Source organism: Schistocerca gregaria, chromosome 2, assembly GCF_023897955.1.
Source record: "Schistocerca gregaria isolate iqSchGreg1 chromosome 2, iqSchGreg1.2, whole genome shotgun sequence".
Taxonomy (NCBI): domain Eukaryota; kingdom Metazoa; phylum Arthropoda; class Insecta; order Orthoptera; family Acrididae; genus Schistocerca; species Schistocerca gregaria.
The window spans coordinates 439,614,320-439,632,777 of NC_064921.1; positions in this window are offsets into that span (position 1 = coordinate 439,614,320).

Here is an 18,458-nt window from a genome sequence, read left to right on the forward strand (position 1 = left end):
CTTTAGAAAATCTCTCCGCTTTTTACACCGACATTTGTAGCGTTTCTATAAGATTTTGGTCAGAGAATCTTCGTGTTATTGCAAATGCTGTTGCTGACTTTAATGCATGTAACTTATTTGTGAACACATCAAAAACAGCAGAGCATATTTTGTACGGTCACGTCCAGCTGAGACTGGACCCTCGTTATCGGCATAGACTAATTATGTGGCTTTGGTTGGTATGATTGGATGTGACTCAATGTCATTACACCTGCTTGCTGGCCTAGCTTTCTGACAAATCAAACAAGTTTGTAATTGGTTGTGTATGTAACTACGCAAGTTTGGAAAGTAACAATACATGTTGAGTTTTCTTAGGCCTTTATCTGTTCTTAGTGACTCCACAAATAATGGTCGTGCCATACTAAAGTGTGTTTACAAGAATCAGGAATATGCACACAGCAGTTGTTTTGATTACGGTTTCTTGATTAACATAATACACTATCCTGAATTTTGTAGTGTGGTATTACGTTTTCAGAGGTGTTCTGAATAATATGTGTTTTTACAGCGTGCCATCTGTCATCTTGTGGTACTGACATGCTTTTCCGCATGTCTAAATAATTCAGATGGTAGTGTGTGTATTTCATTAACAAAATTCGGTGGTCTGTAATCTGTTCTGAAGTGTCATTTAAGTCTGTGAGAACGTGGGGTAATCTGGCGAGTGCATCCGCTATGATATTATCCTTTCCTGGTAAGTGTGCATTTTCGAATGAGGCTTATGTAATGTAACAGTCAACCTAGTAATTCTCGCATGTAGTAATTTGCGTTTCAGTAGAAAACCTAGAGCCTGTAGTAATTTGCATTTCAGTAGAAAACCTAGAGCCTGGTGGACACAGTACACACGTATTTGTTTGCCCAAGATGAGCTTTTTGAAAGCCCACTGAACAGTCAAGGCTTCTAATTCAGTGATCGAAAATGAACATTGAGACTCTGAAAGTGCTCTACTAGGAAAACTAATTATGTTGAACTGTTGTTTTGAGTCTATTGTGTTTACTTGGCACTGACAAGCTGCAAGACCATGTAAAGAAGCGTCAGCTACTATACAAAAAACTAAATTTATATCTGGAATGGGATAAGATATTTGAATTTACTTAGGGGTGCTTTATAGCCTCAAAATCAGTTTTGCAGTCGTCCGTTCAATACCACATGGGATTCTTTTTCAAGAGTGTCAAAAGTGACGGACCGTTTAGTAGCTGTTTAGAAACTAAACGGAGAAAAAATGAAGTTAATCCCAAAAATGCTTTTAATCGCCGTTTCGTCGTGGGATGGGGAAAGTTTCTCACAGCATCTAACTTACTGGGATCAAGTTTAATGTCTGCTGGCGAAATAATATTCCCTAAAATTTAATTTCTTCTCTACCAAATTTAGATTTTTGTAAGTTAGCTGTAACACCGGTTTTGAGAAATCTATGTAAAATTCTTTCCAGTAGTTAAAGATGTTCTGACCATGTTTCAGTAGCAATGAGAATGTGTTCAACCAATACAGTTACTTTATTTAAAATATCAGGACCAAGAAAAGTGTCAAGTACTGCAACCTTCCACGTAATAATTTACCAAATTTCATGATCAACAACCTCTCGCTTGGTCTACGGAATGGAATATGATTTTCTACAGTATTATTCATGTGGCTTGACATTCATTTTATAGATATACGTATTAATAATGCTTGGTTTTTCGTCAAACATTTGTAAATGTTTAATCAGCACAGCCCTCAATTCTTGCTGTGTTTCACTTGAATATGTGGATTCTGTGATCTTGGTATTAATGCGTTCTCTGCTGTTTGCACTAATCATTCTGAGTCGTAGCATATTCAGACAGCGCATTTTTGTGTTTGAGAAACAGTACCTTTAAACCTGGACAGAACTTACCATGTCTTTCAGTGGTGTGCAATAAATCAACCTTTATTTGTTTACCAATGACCGGTAGGTGCTAGTTGTTGAGACGTCCGCGGCGACGCCCCCTCTTCCCGAGGCGGTGTCTGAGACCACTCTGCTTGAATGCTTGCCTCCGACCTGTGCTGCAGGTGGCTCCTGCTTTCCTCCGTGACGGCCCTTACCCCTACACGGATAACCCATGTCCCTTCAGCCCTCCAGACCGGAGTAAGCCAAGTCCTCCGCACGAGCCGTATGATCCAGTCAGGCATCACCGGATCCCGCGCTCATTAGTGTCCAGGAAGGACCTCGAACTCATCAATGGCCCCGCTATCTTCACTCTGACTGGGAACACATTTGTGCGGTCTCAGCCGGGTGTGCGTTAGCAGGGGAGCCCCATTCGGATCAGCGGCAGTCACCACCCCTTCGACCCACGACAAGCCCCCACGACCAGCCCCCAATTCCGGTCACTTGCCTCGTTCCCGACCATATCAGCCAGTTTCTCCGCTGGACGCATCCCGGCCGCCACGCCAGTCCTTACAGTGAGTTCTCTCTACTTCTTCCCACTGAGGAACTCCAGGAACAGCGGCTACGCTTACCCTGCTCTACACGAGCTCTGGTCTTGCTCGTGCTGAACGTGCAGTGCAGTGCAGTCGTCCTGTATTGTGTTAGACTGCGTGTGTATCTCATAGCGCCATTCTGGTACATCGTTTCCTAATACATCTCTGATCTCAGACAATTCCTGTTGCAAATTTTCACTGGTGCTATCAGGTTTTGCAGTGATGGCAGTGAGGCTTTCATGTGATTGCAATGATGTTTTACGTGATCAACATTTTCCATACTGGTTTTCGTATTTTTTACAGCGTTTCTTAACTTGTCCCGAGTTTTACTAAGTTTGTGTACTCTTATTGGGGCAGGGTGTATACGACCCGGGACAACCGGGAGATCCGGGGAAAACCTAGAAATTTTTTCATCCGGGAGAAAACCGGGAAAAACTCGGGAATTTTTTAGAATTCCGGGAATTTTTCATTGTTTTTGTTTACAGTTAAACTTTTGTAATTTTGACTGGTAAGAACCGATACTCTAACAAAGGATATTACTGTATCCCTCTACTGCAGAATAATACTTCAGCAATAACACACGAACGAGAGAAAAAAACGAAAATAAAACTTATATTGCAAACGAAATGCGCCATATACAGCAACAAAACACAGTTCTCATACAAGCGTTTGCCAGCAGCAAAATGTGTCAAAGGCTTTAGGAAGGCTTTGCAATGCTTCATAACAACAAATTGCCTCCGATGAGCGTGACGTCACAACTGCTTGCTTTTGATTCATTTGAGCAGTTGCGAGCGAGCACATGCGCATGTGCAGTTGAGTCGCGCGGGAGCAGTACAAAAGTGAGGCAGTTAACTGCGTATGCAATAGCAGCAAGCAGCCAGATGCTACCTGGAAAAAAGCTTACTTGAGCGCCTAGGCTGTCAGATTCACGCATGCGCAACAGGCCCGGATATAGGGACCGGGGGCAAACCGGGGTATCTGCCCCTGGAGGCGGTTTCTGGGAGGGGGTGAAAGACTTTGTTTCACAAAGCGCCTAGTATCCAGAGCACGTCGCTATATCGATTATTCACATGATTTGGAAACGCAACCCCGCTGAATAACAGGTAAGAAAGACTACATATTATGTTCTCGGTGTGTACAAGAAAATGAAATTTTGCCACAAAACACTGATAAGGGCCAGTTGTAAAGTCCCCGGCTAGCAGCCACTAAAGTTCTATTGTGGGTGTAGCGCGGAAAACGCGATGTACGAACACGTAATAACGCCCAACCGGAGAATACAAGCGGGATAACTGAAACGGTGTTTGTGGCAGGGTTAGTCAAGTTAAACGGAGAATAAGTTTTAACCCTGGCACGAATAGTTACAGAATTAGTGATAACAAGATTGTTTGTTAGAACAAAGAAGGAGAAGAGACGGGGACATCATGCAAATATGACGATTCCAAATTTATATAAAAATTTCGTACTACTACATTTCGATCTCATGCTTCAGAAGCTAGAGCATATGAATGAAATGTGTAGGCTAACTATTTCCTAACATGAAACTTTTTCTTATAGTAGGCCTAATAAGCTTTTGATATTGCTACTTCGTGATTTAATTCTGTCGTGCTATAAAAATGACCATTTGTGACGAACAGTGTCGTTTATTCGGTGTGTGTTACAATTGCTGCAATATTAGGCAGACCTATTTCGTTTTATCTAGCAGACAGTGACAAAATACACGTAATCAGACCGAGAAACCGTACCAATCTTGGGGTACTATCCGTATTAATAGCTTTTTCAGTATTAGGCAATCAAATTTGGTTTTTTCGTGTAGCAAAACGTTTGACGAACTTTGATAAGCTAATAGATTCCTTCCCGAAAGGAAAGCAAGCCATGTAAAGCTGTACTAAGGTTAGAGAGAACAGTAGTGCAAGGGCTTAACGATTGAAGAAATGTGTACTGTCTTGCTTGTCTATTGTCTTTACTGGTTTTATGCATCCTTTATTTAATTTTATGTCAAATAATCCCATCCAGTATTTATTGCGAGTTTTTAAAACAGGGGCAAGTTGTCAAACCGGCCGACTAGAAGCAGGAGAGGCACCACAGGTCATTTTAATTTCCACTATTCTGAATATACACTCCTGGAAATGGAAAAAAGAACACATTGACACCGGTGTGTCAGACCCATCATACTTGCTCCGGACACTGCGAGAGGGCTGTACAAGCAATGATCACACGCACGCCACAGCGGACACACCAGGAACCGCGGTGTTGGCCGTCGAATGGCGCTAGCTGCGCAGCGTTTGTGCACCGCTGCCGTCAGTGTCAGCCAGTTTGCCGTGGCATACGGAGCTCCATCGCAGTCTTTAACACTGGTAGCATGCCGCGACAGCGTGGACGTGAACCGTATGTGCAGTTGACGGACTTTGAGCGAGGGCGTATAGTGGGCATGCGGGAGGCCGGGTGGACGTACCACCGAATTGCTCAACACGTGGGGCGTGAGGTCTCCACAGTACATCGATGTTGTCGCCAGTGGTCGGCGGAAGGTGCACGTGCCCGTCGACCTGGGACCGGACCGCAGCGACGCACGGATGCACGCCAAGACCGTAGGATCCTACGCAGTGCCGTAGGGGACCGCACCGCCACTTCCCAGCAAATTAGGGACACTGTTGCTCCTGGGGTATCGGCGAGGACCATTCGCAACCGTCTCCATGAAGCTGGGCTACGGTCCCGCACACCGTTAGGCCGTCTTCCGCTCACGCCCCAACATCGTGCAGCCCGCCTCCAGTGGTGTCGCGACAGGAGTGAATGGAGGGACGAATGGAGACGTGTCGTCTTCAGCGACGAGAGTTGCTTGTGTCTTGGTGCCAATGATGGTCGTATGCGTATTTGGCGCCGTGCAGGTGAGCGCCACAATCAGGACTGCATACGACCGAGGCACACAGGGCCAACACCCGGCATCATGGTGTGGGGAGCGATCTCCTACACTGGCCGTACACCTCTGGTGATCGTCGAGGGGACACTGAATAGTGCACGGTACATCCAAACCGTCATCGAACCCATCGTTCTACCATTCCTAGACCGGCAAGGGAACTTGCTGTTCCAACAGGACAATGCACGTCCGCATGTATCCAGTGCCACCCAACGTGCTCTAGAAGGTGTAAGTCAACTACCCTGGCCAGCAAGATCTCCGGATCTGTCCCCCATTGAGCATGTTTGGGACTGGATGAAGCGTCGCCTCACGCGGTCTGCACGTCCAGCACGAACGCTGGTCCAACTGAGGCGCCAGGTGGAAATGGCATGGCAAGCCGTTCCACATGACTACATCGAGCATCTCTACGATCGTCTCCATGGGAGAATAGCAGCCTGCATTGCTGCGAAAGGTGGATATACACTGTACTAGTGCCGACATTGTGCATGCTCTGTTGCCTGTGTCTATGTGCCTGTGGTTCTGTCAGTGTGATCATGTGATGTATCTGACCCCAGGAATGTGTCAATAAAGTTTCCCCTTCCTGGGACAATGAATAAACGGTGTTCTTATTTCAATTTCCAGGAGTGTATTTATCGTCCATGTTTCACTTCCATACATGGCTACAGTCCATACAAATACTTTCAGAAACGACTTCCTGACACTTAAATCTATACTCGATGTTAGCAAATTTCTCTTCTTCAGGAACGCTTTCCTTCCCATTGCCAGTCTACATTTTATATCCTCTCTACTTCGACCATCATCAATTATTTTGCTCCCCAAATAGCAAAACTCCTTTACTACTTTAAGTGTCTCATTTTCTAATCTAATTCCCACAGCATCACCCGACTTAATTCGACTACATTCCATTATCTTCGTTTTTCTTTTGTTGATGTTCATCTTATATCCTCCTTTCAAGACACTATCCATTTGGTTCAACTGCTCTTCCAAGTCCTTTGCTGTCTCTGACAGAATTACAATGTCATCGGCGAACCTCAAAGTTTTTATTCCTTCTCCATGGACTAAAATACCTACTCCGAATTTTTCTTTAGTTTCCTTTACTGCTTGCTCAATATACGGATTGAATAAAATCGGGGCCGGCCGGGATGGCCATGCGGTTCTAGGCGCTACAATCTGGAGCCGCGTGACCGATACGGTCGCTGGTTCGAATCCTGCGTCGGGCATGGATGTGTGTGATGTCCTTAGGTTAGTTAGGTTTAAGTAGTTCTAAGTTCTAGGGGACTGATGACCACAGCAGTTAAGCCCCATAGTGCTCAGAGCCATTTGAACCATTTGAATATCATCGGGGATAGGCCACAACCCTGTGTCACTCCCTTCCCAACCACTGCTTCCCTATCATGTCCCTCGACTCTTATAACTGCGATCTGGGTTCTGTACAAATTGTAAATAGCCTTTCACTCCCTGTATTTTACCCCTGCCACCTTTAGAATATGAAAGAGAGTATTCCAGTCAACATTGTCAAAAGCTTTCCCTAAATCTACAAATACTAGTAATGTAGGTTTGCCTTTCCTTAAACTATTTTCTAAGATAAGTCGTAGGGTCAGTATTGCCTCACGTGTTCCAATAATTCTACGGAATCGAAACTGATCTTCCCCGCGGTCCGCTTCTACCAGTTTTTCTATTCGTCTGTAAAGAATTCGCGTTAGTATTTTGCATCCGTGACTTATTAAACTGACTGTTCGGTAAATTTCACATCTGTCAGCACCTGCTTTCTTTGGGATTGGAATTATTATATTCTTCTTGAAGTCTGAGGGTATTTCGCCTGTCTCATACATGTAGCTCACCAAATGGTAGAGTTTTGTCAGGACTGGCTCTCCCAAAGCCGTCAGTAGTTCCAGTGGAATGTTGTCTACTCCGGGGGCCTTGTCTCATATCTTTCAGTGCTCTGTCAAACTCTTCACGCAGTATCGTATCTCCCATTTCATCTTCATCTACATCCTCTTCCATTTTCATAATATTGTCCTCAAGTACATCGCCCTTGTATAGACCCTCTATATACTCCTTCCAACTTTGTACTTTCCCCTCTTTGCTTAGAACTGGGTTTCCATCTGAGCTCTTGATATTCATACAAGTGGCTCTCTTTTCTCCAAAGGTCTCTTTAATTTTCCTGTAGGCTGTATCTATCTTACCCCCAGTGACATAAGCCTCTACATCCTTACATTTGTCCTCTAGCCATCCCTGCTTAGCCATTTTGCACTTCCTGTCGATCTCATTTTTGAGACGTTTGTATTCCTTTTTGCCTGCTTCATTTACTACATTTTTATATTTTCTCCTTTCATCAATTAAATTCAATATTTCGTTACCCAAGGATCTCTACTAGCCCTCCTCTTTTGACCTTCTTGATCCTCTGCTGCCTTCACTACTTCATCCCTCAGAGCTACCTATTCGTCTTCTACTGTATTTCTTTCCCCCATTCCTGTCAATTGTTCCCTTATGCGTCCCTGAAACTCTGTACAACCTCTGGGTTAGTCAGTTTATCCAGGTCTCATCTCCTTAAATTCCCACCCTTTTGCAATTTCTTCAGTTTTAATCTACGGATCATAACCAATAGATTGTGGTCAGAGTCCACAGCTACTCCTGGAAGTGTCTTACAGTTTAAAACCTGGTTCCTAAATCTCTGTCTTACCATTATATAATCTGTCTGATACCTTTTAGTATCTCCAGGATTCTTCAATGTATGCAACCTTCTTTTATGATTCTTGAAGCAAATGTTAACTATGATTAAGTTATGCTCTGTGCAAAATTCTAACAGACGGCTTCCTCTTTCATTTCTTTGCCCCAATCCATATTCACCTACTACGTTTCCTTCTCTCCCTTTTCCTACACTCGAATTCCAGTCACCCATTACTATTAAATTTTCGTCTCCCTTCACTACCTGAATAATTTCTTTTATCTCATCATACATTTCATCAATTTCTTCATCATCTGCAGAGCCAGTTGCATATAAACTTGTACTACTGTAGTAGGCATGGGCTTCGTGTCTATCTTAGCCTCTATAATACGTTCACTATGCTGTTTGTAGTAGCTTACCCGCAGTCCTATTTTCCCATTCATTATTAAACCTACTCCCGCATTACCCTTATTTTGTTTTTGTATTTATAACCCTGTATTCACCTGACCAGATGTCTTGTTCCTCCTGCCACCAAACTTCACTAATTCCCACTATATCTAACTTTAACCTATCCATTTCCCTTTTTAAATTTTCTAACCTACCTGCCCGAATAAGGGATCTGACATTCCAGGCTCCGATGCGTAGAATGCCAGTTTTCTTTCTCCCGATAACGACGTCCTCTTGAGTAGTCCCCGCCCGGAGATCCGAATTGGGGACTTTTTTATCCCCGGAATATTTTACCCAAGAGGACGCCAGCATCATTTAACCATACAGTAAAGCTGCATGCCCTCGGGAAAAATTACGGCTGTAGTTTCCCCTTGCTTTCAGCCGTTCGCAGTACCACAACAGCAAGGCCGTTTTGGTTAATGTTACAAGGCCAGATCAGTAAATCAGCCAGACTGTTGCCCCTGCAACTACTGAAAAGGCTGCTGCCCCTCTTCAGGAACCACACGTTTGGCTGGCCTCTCAACAGATACCCCTCCGTTGTGGTTGCACCTACGGTATGGCTATTCTGTATCGTTAAGGCACGCAAGCGTCCCCACCAACGGCAAGGTCCATGATTCATGGGGGGAGGTAGACAGAGGTGTACGGTGTTTAACGTTCTGTGGAAGTCTCACTGTTTAGTTCTCATATAAACAATGGAAAGTGACGCTGACATACATGAAGATACAGGTGCTTGAGGAAAATGTCACTCACCCCAAACTACACTGAAGGAGGGCTAGGCACGTGTGAACGTACATGCAAAAAACTGGACGCAAAATAAGCACATAGCCCCTTGCTGTGTTCTCATTTTTGAATATTTGCGCATTGAACTCCTGTGTCATTTACACAATGAACACCTGTAAGTAGACACAAAGAGTAGTAATTTTCGAGGTTATCCAAAGTTTATGGACAAAGATATAAGGAAATTATTAATAGCCAAATATCTCGGATTATAGAGGGATTGAAATAGTTGCTTATGGATAAATGAATAGAAGCACCTGCTCAGCCGCAGTAGGAGGAGCAACAAAAACACGAGGAAATAATAACTGAGCAACATTGCGGAAAAATGAAGACACATCACATCTGCTCTAGCACAAACGTTAGCTAACACTCAACACAGTGGCCTACTTGTTTGCAAAATTCTTACTAATGTTGTGTGTGCAAAACGATTAGCGAAATGTAGTATTTTAGTACTACAAAATGTTACGTGCTATAATTCTGGAACTCACCTTTGGCGTGCTAAGTTATATTTCCCTTATTTTTCACGTAATAATTTCAGTGTCATTAAGTGCTATAAGTAAATGCATTTTGTACTTAAGGAATTAACAGTTTTTTTATAATTTTTCATTTGTATCAGTGAGCAATTGTTCTTATTGATAAAAGAAATAAATTTTTCTTAATAATTGGGTTTGCAGAGAAATATATGTCCTGAAAAGCCATTTTAAGTATGGTTCCAGTATCACTGCTTAAAATATTTATTTAAAACTTATTTATTTATATAATTTTAGGTAAAATAAAGACATAAATTTTTCTTAATGATTGTTCCTGCAGTTAAATGTATGTCTTGAAAAGACATTTTAAGTACGGTTCCAGTATTACTGCTTAAAACATTTTCGTAAAACTTATTTATTTAAATAAGTTTAGATAAAATGTATTTCTTTTTGCAAAAATATAATTTTAAATATGTACACGAATATGTAACGACATTGTCCGAGCGGAGCACAGCAAAGACAAAAGTAGGGTGCCCAAGTAATTACAGACCAGTCACTGGTCAGCTCAGTGATGAAATTTGTTACACCTTCTAATCCAACATGAGGTATTCAAAAAGCACCAAACCAAAATGACATAAAATAAGATGCAAAATTATTTCAATCTGGAAGTGAAGTTGTAGATAACGAAAAAAGTGACAGAAGTAGCAAAGGTGAAGACCCACTTACAGAGGACTTCCACGAAGAGACGTACGAGCGCTAAGAAAACGTGGAAAATAATTGTAATATAAATGAAAATAGATTGGAAGGAAGCGCGACAGATGACGATGGACCAAATGAAAAAAAAATCACTGGATCTAGTAGTAATATTTCCTTTTTTTGACGTCTGCCAGTGGCCTTTCCCTTTTTCAGAAAATGTAATTGTTGACTTAATTAAAATAGAATGTGAGGCATTTCAAAACAAAGATGGATCATTTGTTCCCATTAACACACAAGACGATACGGGCAAGACGAAGGGTGCTAACTGGCAGATGTAGTCTGATTGATTTTATACCAGTCAGTCAAATGGAGAGAAAATTGTGAGAACCGAAAGCAAACTTTGTAGTGTTTTTTACTGTAGGCTCCTTAGCATAGACGCAAGTTTGAACAATACATCTAAATACGAGGGGCGCTTGAAAAGTCCGTACAAACTTCGATTGATGGCACCAACGGCGCTCATCGAGGTCATGTTTAGTTAGTAGCATCTTTGGAAAGAATGCACACCAAGTTTCAATCATATTGGTCTATTTCTTTGTGTTTGGCATGAATCAAGGACGTCGAGTGATTGTCAAATAATGGACGAAAAAGAATTTCGCGAGTTGTTTAAACATTACTTTATGAAAACCAAAACGCTTCAGGAGACTAAAGAGAAGCTTGATAAACATTACGGTGACTCTGCATCTTCTATTAAAACAGTTTATAAGTGGTTTCAAAATTTTCGGAGTGGCCTTAAGAGCACAAGTGATGCTGAACGTTCTGGACGCCCTGTGGAGGTTACGACTCCAGAAATCATTCATAAAATCCATGATATGGTGATGAATGACTGAAGAGTTCTGGTGCGTGAGGTTGCTAGTGCTGTGGGCGTCTCGAATGAACGGGCACATTATATTCTGCATAAACATTTGGACATGGACCAAAAACGGAATCGTGTGAAGTGTTGCAAGTATGGTTTGCAGCTGTTCAGGAAGAATCCACAGGACTTTAAGCATCGTTTCGTCACTGTGGATGAAACATGGATATTACTATATTCCTGAGACCAAACAGCAAGCTAAACAATGCGTTACTGAGGAAGAATCTGCAAAAAAAAAAAAAAGGTCAAGACCATTCGGCCAGAAAGGTTATGGCGACTGTCTTTTGAGATTCGCAAGGGATAACAGGTGCATATTATTCATCGTTATTGGATCGTTTGAAAACCGAGCTGCAAGAAAAAGCCGGCGATTGGACCGCAAAAAAGTCCTTTTCCATCACGGCAATGCACCAGCACACACCTCAGCAGTTGTGGTCGCAAAATTAATGGAAATAGGACTCCAACTCGTTTCACACACCCCCTATTCTCCAGACTTGGCTCCCTCGGACTACTATGTAATGTTTGTTCCCCAATTTGAAGAAATGTCTGGTGGGACAAAGATTTTATTCAAACGAGGAGGTGATTCAAATGGCTCTGAGCACTATGGGACTTAACTTCTGAGGTCATCAGTCCCCTAGAACTTTGAACTACTTAAACCTAACTAAGACAAGGACATCACACACATCCGTGCGCGAGGCAGGATTCGAATCTGCGACTGTAGCGGTCGCGCGGTTCCGGACTGAAGCGCCTAGAACCGCTCGGCCACAACGGCCGGCGACGAGGTGATTGCAGCAGCTGATAGTTATTTTGCAGACGTGGACAATTCCTATTATTCGGAAGGTATCAACCTATTAGAACAGCGTTGGAAGAAATGAATGGGTCTAAAAAGAGACCATATCGAAAAATAAACGTAGGAAAATATCTGCATCTGATTAGACTGTTGTGTAAGTATGAGGTTGTACTAAGAGAACACTTGATCAAGCTATAACAGTGCATTCACTCACAGTCGGGAACAAGATTTACAAGCTCTTTAACCCCCACAATATGTACTTATCTCACTTCTGAGGGGAATTGTTAAGAATAAGATTTGAAATTATATAAAAAATGCGAAGTTTTTTTTGTATCATCATTTACAGCTCGCACACAGATAAGTACCTTGAAATCATTCGTTACATTCGCATAGAAAATAAAAGCGAATTAGTAAATGAGTCATTTCTAAATTATTTTCAGCGTACTGGAAAGAAAGCCGACAACATAATGGAACGTAATTTACAGGTTACTGAATACGATAACTGGATATAACAATGTTTCGAGGACACCGATAGGACAATGTTTCAACGATGGCATTCAGGAGTTCAAGCAAGAATTTGTGGCTTAATGCCAAAGCATTATATTGTGGATTGCACAAAGACGCCTGCCACGGATTGTCTTTTTAAATATTTCATCCTCGGTTGCTTTCACTGTTTCATCTCCCCAAAGCGCCCATTTGTCATCTATTGTATTCCTTTTCCCTGTTTGAGTCAATCGTTGTTTAATATTCCCTTTGAAACTCTCAAGAACCTCGGGTTCCTTCAATTTATCCAAGTCCCGTCTCCTTGATTATTTCTGTACTTCATAATCAGTGTGATCATGGGCGGTGCCCAAATCTTCCACTGTAAATGTTTTGCAGTTTAAAATATGCTTTCGAAGTCACTGCCTTACCATTATATAATCTATATGTGTTCAGCACACAGGACTCGCATTCGAGAGGACGACGGTTCATATCCCCGTCCAGCCATTGTTATATATGTTTTCCTTGATTTCCTTAATCCGACTTTGTACTCCATCATTATGACGCTGTTGGCAATGGATCGTTAAACACTAATCTTCCTAACCTTCCTTCGAAACCTACAGCTGGCTCCAGATCTCCTCCACGTTTTAGCAACGATTAAATTATTCTGCTTGCAAAATTCTGCCAAGTTGCGTCATCTTTCATTTTCCCCTCAGTACACGGTTTACTATTCTTTACTTCTCTTTCTTTTCTTGCTTTTGAATTTCAGCCGCTCTGACAATTAAATTTTCTTATCCATTAATATCCGAATTATTTATTTTATGTTATCATATATACTTCCAAATTTTCCTCGTAATTTGCAGAAGTAGTAGGCATTTAAAGTGGTACTACTGCGGTGGGTGTTGGTTTCCTATGATCTTGGTTACGATAACGTATTCACTATGCTGTTGATTCCTATTTTGTTAATCACTATTAGCCCTACTGCTACATTATCCCTGTCTTATTTTGTGTTGATAACCCTGTACCCACCTGACCAGAGGACTTGTTCTTCCTATCTAATTTCAAACTATTCATTTCCCATTTAAAATTAACCAGCGTGCCTGCCCAAATAAGGGATTAATTTTCTTCGATCCGAGCCGAAGACAGCAAGTTTTGTTTTTCCTGGTGACAACTTTCTCCCAAACTTGTGGGGCGGCGAAGAAGTTGTCGAATGAGTTGTTTGAATGTTCATTTCACGTAACAGACTATTGCCGATGCAACATATGTGGGAAGGCGAAGAAGTCGTTGTTTACTGTTGAATGAAAGTTGAACATTGCCACCTTAAATCACGCGAGCCTGGCAACTAATTTGGTGGCCAGTCAGAAAGCGAAGGGAAACTTACTGACCTTAGTTCCCAGTCTGCACGGCCACATTCCTGTACAGCCCAGCTAAACGAAAAATATCCATAGTTCTTCACGAGATTAGGGCTGCTTCAATAAAATTTAAAGTTCCAAACAAGATTTTATTATCTTAAAGGCTCACACAAATTACTCGAAACTTCTGAAAATGCTAAAGACATTAAATATTGTTAATTCAGCCAATCGTTTAATAGTTCAGAGGCGACTTCTACAGCAAGTTCCTCCCGAATAGTTCATTACTCTAACTAACGGTGCTCTATTAATAGTTCGCAATAATGTTAAAAAAAAAGATTAATGCTCGCCTTAAAAGTGGAGTTAGTCACCACTTGCCACGCGGAATTATACTTCACACGGACGGCACAATAACAGTTTGTTACCGAAGTCTAAACGATCCAGGACGGTGTACAGTCCTCGCGATTTTCAATGTCCGTTTACATTACTAAGTACGCGCATGTCACAGCCCGCTATGACGTCACCCGAGGCGATGCGCGATCGGACGTTAAGCTCGCGTGGACTAGGCGTTGGTCTAATGCGGAGTGAGCTTACTACTGCCTCTGCCGCTCTTTTTATATAGCTCCGGCGCGTACCGCCAAGAGAGCATCTGTTCTTTCCGTTCCTATGCAGATGCCTGCAGCCTCCAAATGATCGCTATCTCAGGCACATAATCTTAAATATCACATTTAATAATAGCTTTACAAACTTCTCAATTTTTGTATACATACATCTGAGCAGTACAGAAGCACGTAGAAAATATCAGCCCGCTAAAATTAAAACTTTACTCTCTAGAATTTTTACAATGGAACTAACGGTAGATTGTTACCTCTGAACCATAGCTTTATCAAGACTTGTATCAGCTGTTAATTATGCTACAAGACTAAAACTTGGTGTAGCTTTGTTAATTGTCCTATCTGGTCATTGGTCTTAAAGAATTTGTTTTATCATTAAAATTTAAAGTACTTAATCTATAATGCTTATGTACATTTTACTCACAAAAGTAGTTTTTACTAAATTACTAAAAAACTAGAAGAGGTAACTGATTGTGGTATTTCCATTATTATTATTAGGGTGAACTGAAGCATCCTACCAATTTTCAATATTGTAGCTCTATTATTTCGCGCCTCTGATTTTTCCGAAAAACGCGGATTCTGGAGTCAATTTTAGTTTTATGGTTTTGGAAACCAGCACCACTCATTAATGACTTCTTACTGCACCTTCTCACCAAATTTTGGCTTCCTAGCGTCATTATTTAGCGCCTCCTATTTTTCTTTCAAAACGTGAATTGTACGTAAACTACTAATTTTATAACATTAAGATTTGTTACCTGAAACATTATTACATAGAACTATACTTTAACAAAGTTTTACACACAAATCTTAATTTTTACTTTTATGTTAAATGTGGTGCAATACTATATGCAGGCGCGTTACGATGACGTGACGCTACTAGCAGTGAACTAGGGTAAGTCCCGTGCACTCGCTCGCCTCTGTATCTTATACATGATACAGCGCTTGCTTTGCTTCATCACCCCCCTTTTAATTTTCGTGAAAATCTATTTTTGAACAAAATTAAATTTCTAAAAGAACAAACAAGCGATGGATTACTTTAGTATACCTCTTTCAACTTAAGTTGCTTCTTCTTAGGAAATTCCTTATTACTACATACACAAAATAACCATACTCATATACACATAGAAAACCTAGTACAGAAGACATTCACAAATTATTTACATACATTTACATGGAAATATAAATTTTTCAATGGTTACAAAATAGTTATTTTTTTTCTTTAAAATCAGTCTCTTCCTGAAAAAGAAAATACACACGACTTTTATCACTGCAACGCACTCACATTTTTCTTTTACTATAATACTCGGCACTGTGGTGGGTGTCCTATTGTAACACTCATTTAATTTCACTGATTGACAAAATTGTGGGAGGAAATTGTATTCACTGTGGTTTGCGTCTCTACTTCCAATCTCCCTACCGCTTGTTGTCAGTCATTCATGCAGCCTGCATGTCCCTGAGAAACAGACAATACAGTCTAAGTTTCTGTTTTCAACTTATATCTAAGGTAGGACAAAGTACATTTTATAGTTTATATTCTGGCATTATTTTACTAATTGTGAAGTTGTCAGAAAGACATTTAGCACTAAGTCGTATCTGATACAATAGCTCCTACTTTCTTCTTTCATAAATAATCTTTTAGGTTCCTAAATAGTGAAAATTCTTTTAGCAAATTAATATATTAAGATCTTGCTTCAACTTAGAAAATTGAGTAACCTTTTAGTTTTAATGTACTCTGGCTTAATTATCGTATGGATTAGTTCATCAAAGAAGTCATTTGCTGACCAGCACTTTGCTTTATTGTATGAATTACTAAAGAAATTAGTTATTTTCAGTATACCGATTCCAAATTTCTGCATTTTCCAATATTTGTGTGTTTCTGTTGTCTGTTTAACTATTTATTTGCCTCAAGCAAGATTTAGCGTTTTTCACCATTTCACGAGACGTGAGGGAATTATTCTTTAATCCTACATCATTTACTTCAATTTACTTACTTCACTTCTTCACCTTATTCATTTTCTCCCTTTTCTTCCAGATTCAAAATACTTCATTTCTCCACTTCTTTCTCCCTTTTCCTTTTGTCAGCCTATTGACGTCCTGTTTCTATATATTTGGTGCGATCCTCACACCACTTCCACACATCTCCATTTATTTAATTCTAAAACGCCATTGCTTGCCTCTATGAGCATTACCTTCTTACGCTGTTTTCCTTCAGACAACCTTATTTCTAGCAACATACTACCTTCTGCATAATCTCATGGATTATTCATATTCATACCGTACTTCGTATACTGCAAAGTGTCTCTCTTAGTTGTAGTTTCTAACCCTTTACAATTACATGAAATATTTTAATTTATTTATTTGAGCCATGTTTGCCTCTTATGGGTACTCAGACTTTTGTTTTGCCATTCACTAGGTAGATCCTTACTAAGAATACTTAAAACCTAATAGCATATATACAACATGAAGACATATGTGATTCTTACCTGTTATCATAGACCAGAAGAAGGGAATGAAACTTGAAAAGGAAATAAAGTTTCACCCAGCTGGGACTGCACGGTACGCCAAACCGTGTATCCGCCAAAGAGTGGCAGACTCCCTACAGTAATTAATTACTGTTAATTTTAAATTCCTTTAGATCCACAATATTTCTTAGACCTAGTTCTCTCTTACTCTTTGGATATTCCAAACGATAGGCATTTGCATGAGGTTTACTTACTATTCTAAATGGTCCATGATATACATGCATAAACTTTTTAGTTTCTGCAGAAATTTTCTTTGATTTTTCTTTTGTTTTGACCAGCACTAGCTCACCAATTTTAAAACTAGTGGGGGAAGCCCTTGCATCATGCCTCTTTTTCCTATCTAAAGCTCTTTTGCGTATATTTGCCCTGGCCTGTGCTTTCTTCTCATCCAATGTACTCTGACTTAGAACTGGAAAGTCAATCATACTCGGAATGATATTATGTGGTTCCTGATTGAACATCAGCTCACATGGAGCAAAACCTGTGGCATCGTGTTTCAGATTATTAATTATCTCTTCAAAATACTTAATATGATCAGCCCATGTTGAATGCTTCCTAGCACAGTAGGTTCTACATAGTCTATTCAGTTCTCGCATAACCCTTTCACTCATGTTTCCTTGCGGAAAGTATGCTGAAATCCTTATATGCCGAGTTCCGCTCCTTTCAAGACACAACTTAAATTTTTCTGATACAAATTGAGGACCACTATCTGACAATAGGTTCTTTGGCTTGCCAATTTTCACAAAATAATCTTTCTCCAATTTATCTACAAGTGTTTTGGCATTGGCTCTCTTAATCGGATACAGTTTAACATATTTACTAAACCCATCAATCACCACAAAAACATGCGTACATCCTCCTTTAGATGTCGGGAGAGGTCCAAAAAGATCAACTGCACATAACTCTAAGGGTTCACTTGGGTCTACGTGATGCATATCCCCTTGCACTATTTTATTTACTGCTCTTACCTTTTGACAAATAACACAGGATGCTAACCTTTCTGCAACTCTACGATGCATGTTATCAAAGATGACTTTCTCATTTAGTTTAGCAATGCACTTTTTTGTACCATAATGACCATACCTTAGATGTACATAATCTATTAGCAGATCTACGTGCTGTGAAGGAAAACACACTTTCCATTCTGCTAAAGTTACCTTCCTCCTACGGAACAAAATTCCTTTGTGTAGACAGTAATATTGTGCTACCTTTGGATAATTAGGGTCCCCTAAATAGCTTTTAACTAGCTTCAATTGATCATCCTCATTCTGTTCTCGTCTTAAATTCTTAAATACTTTCTTTAAGGCACTCTCCTCTCTGAGCTCATGTACTGTCAACATACTTACCTCATTCCTTTCTGC